This window comes from Tuber melanosporum (assembly GCF_000151645.1).
Source record: "Tuber melanosporum whole genome shotgun sequence assembly, scaffold_26, strain Mel28".
Taxonomy (NCBI): domain Eukaryota; kingdom Fungi; phylum Ascomycota; class Pezizomycetes; order Pezizales; family Tuberaceae; genus Tuber; species Tuber melanosporum.
The window spans coordinates 795,654-802,956 of NW_003298930.1; positions in this window are offsets into that span (position 1 = coordinate 795,654).

The following is a 7,303-nucleotide window of genomic DNA, read 5'->3' on the forward strand; positions in this document are numbered from 1 at the left end:
GGATTGAACCTTAAATTATGTCTACCATATTGCATTTGTGCGATGATCGGCACCTAACCCTAAAGCGTCTACCGGTACTCTCGCTCCCATAATAATATTATGATAATAATAATTATTATTATGCATAAAAATGATTATTATTACGGCAAAGGTCTCTAATGCTACAAGATCTTATAAGATTGAACGCTGATCTGATAGTGAAATATAGTGCGGGGGTTTTTTTTTTCTTCCTATAGTGCTAAATCTAAGATACAAGAAAGTAGGTATAGAAAATACAAAGATTACTGCTAAGACTCAGAGCCTGTTTGGCAAAAATGGGGCTGTTCCTTTAGATGACAGTATCTGCAGGGGCAATCGCCTTCCCTTGAAAGTCCCTAAGAGTGTAGTTAGCGACAGGTAGCAGAATTGTGACCAGTTCCCCTGCACGTTGAACATCAAGGCCAGGAACAGGCTGGAAACTCTAGATCAATAAGATTTCCCAAAAGCTGCCATTGTCATATCTCTCCTACTCGTATTCTTTCTTTGTGTGGAAGTCCCTGGGGTGAGCGAGTAAGTGGAGGTTCAACATGATTAGCAATAGGAATTATCCCTGGAACTGGTACCTGGGGCGGTAGTAGAGGATTAGGTTCCAAGTTTGAGATATCTACTGGTAGAATATTTGTCTCATAGGTTGCTTTCCAGGTGGCAATTGATAGAATTTTTAGTAAATAATTCTGAATTGGCTAGAGAGTTCTGTATTAACTTATGAAAAAGTATTAAGAAATAGGACCGCATACCAAGTGAAGACTCATAATGCAAGTAAGTGCATGCCCATATGAGATGCCATTTTCTTGATAGTTACTACAGGAGCAAGTAGTCATCTCCAGGTTGACTATTTTGAACATACTATTGGGCTGAGTAACATGACTGTAAATAAGATTAGTTATTCTAGCAATATTTTGCTGAGCCTATATCCTACTCTCTCCTAAAGCTTTGATATAAAATGTTGTATAAGGAACTCCCACAGCTGAACTGGAAGCAAATTGATAGCGATCAAATCTTAGCCCCATAAGCTTATACCAAATAGAGTTCAGAAGCTCCACAATAAACATCTCATGGTATAACTTCAGTACAAAGTTGACAGATTCTACAATATTGGAGGTATTATGACTATATCACCTATCAGAAAAGAAAATATATGCCCAAAGAGTAGGATTAATAATTTGAAAATATTCTGCAGCTGAGGGCTTGATTTTTTAGGGTTTATGCATGGTGGACTCATACTTGGCAATACTGCAGGCTCAGGCAATTGCCTAAAAGTTGGAAGCTAAACTTCTCTCATAGCATGTAATAAAGTTTTCCTTTAGATGCTGGCAGAAGAAGGCATGAATAACAGTAGGTGATAAGACATCAGAAGTTGTAAAAAGTCCTTCCTCTCTATTGCTGATAAGGGTGGTAGGTTTTGTGGTAGTTTCTGGTATTGCTAATTGTAAGTTCAAAAGAAAATACTCCCCAGAAGAAGCATTTTCACTTTCAACTACAGCTCAGGCAAGGAGTAATGAATGGCCATTGGCATCTATAGTGACTGCTAGAAGAAGAGTTTGAATGAATTTAGTTTTCAGAAATGTCCTATCTTCAGTAATAAAATACCTGCAGTGCCGGAAAGACTTCTGAGATTTAGCTAGGGAGAGAAAGAGTAATTGGAAGCGGTCGATATTGTGATTGCTAGATGGGCAAAGATACATAGCAGGATTGGACTATTGAATTGCAGTCAGATAGCTGTAAAGGAGATGGAATCCATCTTTTTACCCTTCTAGAGTGTTCTCTAATAGCACATTTTTAATCCCGCTAGCAGACTTATAGGATAGAGTCTCACCAAGTTGGACTTGAAGGTAGTCAATAATTTCCCTTAGTTTGGTTATCTGTGTAACATTAAGATATTGTAGAAGGTGTTGGGGTAACCAGCTAAGAGAGCTTGAGACTGAATAGTGTTTTATTCTATCTCCTGAAAGGTAAGTATGATCAGAATTTAGCACGGTAATTTTAACATCATGCTCTGCAGTTTGGTTTGCCCTCATGCACTATTCACAGTTAAGAGCCACACAAGAATAGATTATCCACTCATGATCATTATTGGCAACCTTGAATAAAAAGTTTTACTTTACTGACCAATCATCAACTAACTCCTTGGGGTAAACATATGGAATAATTGCCCTAGTGCCGGTGACACTGGGAGTTATGTGAGAGCAGACATTTTAGGTAATAGAGCCTTTACAGCAGACTGTGAATATGAGGCAAATGCGGTAATGCACCAACCAGCATGCTAGGATTTGACTCTGGATAGTAATGTGATGGAGGGTGTAGTTGTTGTCATAATGGTCTGCTGATTGGCTAGCATTTACGCTACAGAAAAATAAATCCCTCTTCTATATTTTAGTACAATCAGATCAGTGTTCAATCTTATTAAGATCTTGTGGCGTTGGAGGGCCCTGTAGTATTAGAGGGATAAAACATCAAACTCTGTAGTATTGGAAATCTTTGCTGTTATTATTATTCTAATCTTGTATTGCCACGTTGGAAATTTGGGTCAGGGTATGTGGGGATAGCTGATAAGTTGTAGTATCATGTAAATAATAAAGTAAACCAGTATCTCTTAACTATTACTTGCAAGTTATAAATGTAATACATGTAAAGAAAAAACCAAGTATGAGAGAACAACTTAATTTTGTAATACTTTTGCTTTTTCTATTAAGATCTATATTATTATACAATTATCATAAATTACTACTAGTAAGAAGTAATTATTAGAAATACCAGGATCCGATACATAGAAACTACCCTATGTAGGGTAACTCAACTCGGAATTGGAATCTCTGGTCTCCAACACCCCCCCCCAGCCCTCTTAAGTGCCTGCACATCATCACATATACCTATCTTAATTGTATCCTGTGACTATAATTATAACTGGTACCGGTACTCGGTTATTGGTTTTGTTTTATGTTTTGTTTTAAGTATCGCATTGATACTTAGTTTGTTTTAAGTATCGCTTTGATACTTAATTAATTTTACCAAAATATACCGATTGATACCTTTGATTAGTTTTGTTCATGCTAGGCATGAACAAGATTTGTGTATTTAAAGACCGCCTGTTTCTACGATAGAAAAGGCAGACTTCGACAGGCGGTATTTTCAATATACTTGGTTGAATGGTTACTTCTTTGTTCCTCAGTACACCCTTGAAGCCTCCTCTAGTTCTCAGCTCTCGCCTCCTCTCTGGAAGAGCAGGCCATTTGCCAACTATCATATCTGTTACCGATAACGTGATTAGCACCTTGCGAACAGGTTACATTTTTTTAACCTCAGCAAGTGGTTAAGAACCTGTCTCTGGATTTAGGCCTGATCAACCTATTGACATCCACCTCAGAACGCTAGCGGAGAGAAGCGGCAGAATTACAGCACATTTGGCTTCATCTCAAAACTAACATCGAGTCATTAACGACCAGAAGTGGGAAGTAGATCCCACGACAAGACCTTACAAGAAAGAAACAAACCTGACGCTCTGTTAAGGAGCCGGGAGAACCTGCAAACAAGAAAGATACATGACCTCCAGGAGAATTCCCTTCAATTCTAGCAAAGAGGCCTTCCTTTGAACCTTCCATTGACCCCGAATCCAGTAGCGAATCAGATATGGCTAGTACAGGAGGAGGGCCTTCAGGAGGAGGAAAATCTTGGGCTCGGCTTGAAGAAGAGGAAGTACCCGTGATATTTGAACCCACTAAGTTCAAACTCCACCTCCTAGCGAAGTTTACAGGAGAAGGAAAGGACCTCAAACCAGAAGCTTTTGATTGATGGGCAACCGAACTCACACACTACCTTCTCCTACAAGGGAAAGATGTGGAAGACCCTATAACCAGACTCTTCATTGGATCATTTTGCGAAGGAAAGGCAACTGACGCATACCACCAATGCTACAAGGAATACAGCGGAAATGTAAGATTAAGAGGATCCACTATTCTCGATTACCTGAAAGGCTGATTCCAATCCTCTATCACCTATGACCTCCTATACAACCAATTCAACCAGCTCCACCAAGTTAATGGAATGCATGTCAAGAGAATCGCAGATGTAGCTACGGATCTAATGATGTATAAAGACCGAATGAAGAAAGGAAGCATCTCCAGCTACATCCTTAAGCGACGATTCTATGATGCCATGCATCCTACCCTCCGGTGAGAGGTAGAACTACTTGAGGAAATATACAATAGTATGGCAGAAATAATCACAAGAGTAGAATGAAAGGATGCCATCCTCCATGAAACCAAGGCATACAAAATACAGACATCCTCTAGTAATAACAGACAACCACGATACAAGCCCTCCAGCAACCATGAAGAAGATCCCCCACGGGTTTTCAAAAAGAAAACAAAATCCTCCAAAGAATCTAGGCGACAGAAAGGAGAATGCTTTGAATATGGAAAAACAGGACACATGGCAAGAAACTGCCCTATGAAGAAAGGGAAAGGAAAAGTGATTAAGCAAGAGACATCGGCTAACAATATTGAGGGCGACAGTGATGATGCCCAATCCAGTGAATATGAGGAGATCCATATTGGTTATATCGATGTGGAGTGCAATAGTGTCTGACCTCCGGCTATATTTAAAGTACACAGCACCCTAGAAGGTACTATTCTGATTAATGGCAAGAAGGCTTGCATCCAATTCGACACTGGTGCGATTGGAAGAGACATGATCAACAATGCCTTTGTATCTGTCCACGGACTCCCAACTCGAGACCTTAACCAACCTATACCTGTCAATATGGCAGTAAAAGGTTCATAATCCACAAGCCATAAAACTTGTAGCGCAACTATCCAGCTTGGCTCTGCCATCCTACTCACTCAGGAAATGCTAGTCGGAAACCTGGCCAAATACGATGCCCTGATAGGGATGCCATTCCTGAACTGCTACAAAGTTATAATCAGATGTGGGGAATCAACTATTGATTTCCCAGATCAGAAGGTCAGAGTCTCAAGCAAACCAATAAGTGGAGAGTACTAAGCCGCGGTCTGTGAAGCAACTGCCCAATGCCTATTGAATAAGTACTCTGATGTCTTTCCTGATCAGATTCCTGAAGAACTACTGCCTATGAGGGAAGTAAATTACCACATCCATCTCCGAGACCCCTCTAATCTTAAGAACCAACCTACCTACTCCATCCCTGATACATACAAAAATCCACTGTGTGATTGGATAAACCAACAACAAAGAAGAGGAGTCATCTACCGAGTGGAAGCACCAGGTGCCGCACCTATGTTTGTCCAACGAACCCAAAGCAGATGGCAAAAGAATTTGCCCCTTGGTTGACCACAAACTGTGAAATGAGAACACGGTTATGGACAGCTCTACTATCCCAAATCAAACCCAAATCCTGAATGTAGTTGGATGGGCTAGATTCTGAAGCAAGATTGACCTAAGCGATGCCTACTTTCAGACAAGGTTAGATCCAGACAGTGAACGCTACAATAGTTTCAAAACACCCTTTAGAAGCTTCATTTGCCGAGTTATATTACAAGGTAATATGAATGCACCCGCCACCATTATGCAAATTATGGAGAACCTCCTAAGCGAATACCTCCACCATTTTATATGGGTTTACATCGAGAATATTCTTATTTTCTCAAACTCCGAAACAGAACATGCCTACCATATAGATTTAGTTTGTATCAGACTAAGGGAAGCTAAGTTCTATACTAGCAGAAACAAATCAATCCTGTTTGCCGAAAAGCTTGAAATCCTGGGACATGCAATAGATGATGAAGGAATACATGCAGCTCCCGGAAAAATATCCTGTTTAACAGAATAGACAACACCCTCGAATCAAAAGGAACTTGCGCAATTCATAGGACTAGTCAACAATATCTCCCAATTCCAACCACACTATGCCACTGTGATAGCACCGCTCACAGACCTTACCAGCAATGCGGAATTTATCTGAACCCACACTCATAACCAAGCTTTTACTAAAATTAAGGAATTGATTAAAAACGCCAATGTTATAAGACCTATGGACTACAGTAAACCAGACCCAATATGGCTAATTACTGATGCATCAGATATTGGAGTTGGAGCATGGGTTGGACAGGGAGCTTCTCATGAAACGGCAAGACCGGCAGCATTACACAGCAGGAAGTTCACTAATTTACAGATGAACTATGGAGCTACAGACAAGGAAGCCCTTGTAGCGATTGATGCTCTTACCACTTTTAACCATATCCTGATGGGCAATACCTTCACTATTGTTACCGACCACCAACCTCTCACTAACCTTAAAAAGAAAAGGTGCCTGGAAGGAGAAGAACACGATGGATAGGAGAAATCAGCAAATACGATGCAAAAATCATCTATACCCCTGGAAGAACCAACTATTTAGCTGATGCTCTCTCCCACCTCTATGAGAACCAAGAACTCACAGATCCTCCTCTTGTTCATGACTATATAAGACAAAGCGAAGATACCCCTGATGATACCTCCTATGAACAAGAACCATCGATGGCTACTACCAGTACTGCCTCTCCCTCCAATCCTTTCTCTTATACCATGTACAGAGCTGCCAGAACAGAACGAGGAAAGGACATTGATGACGAGTGGAAAGATGATTGCACCCTCTGCAGTACACCTCCTCATGAGCTTGAACAAAGCAGACTCCACTGGTCCCACTGTTACCTCGATACCTGCCCCTTGCACCAGACTGAAATTAAATTCACCAACAGATACCAGCGACTGTACTATATATCTGCTGATGATTCCAAAAATACCAGTTTCGACACTGCAGAAGAAGCAGAAGAGGTGATGGATGAAGTTAATGATGGATCAACCCAACCTCTTCCTACTCTTAATCCTGCCCCAAGACAACACCAAGGTCTTGAAGAACTCAAACAAGCAGCAGCCTATGTGAATGCAATATCTTACCTACACCCTCTGCAGTCAGTACCAACATCCTCTCACCCCCTAATAGATTCACAACCGCTATATGGTAGACTCTTACGAGTGTATAACAATGAAACTATTGTTTCTGTCATGCTTCCCATAATTCCCGAGCATCGCTGACAGTTATATGAAATCTTTCAAGAAGAGGAAGACACTATTGAACCAACAAGAGGATCTCTCATTGAGGATGAACGGGATGTTAGATCAACTACAGAAGAATTAACCTCCTCTTTCTGAAGCCAAATGATAGCAGGATATTGCCATGACCCAATCTATTTCAAAGCTATGGATAGTTCTAGACATGGAGATCTCGCCCCCTACAACATATTTAATGGAA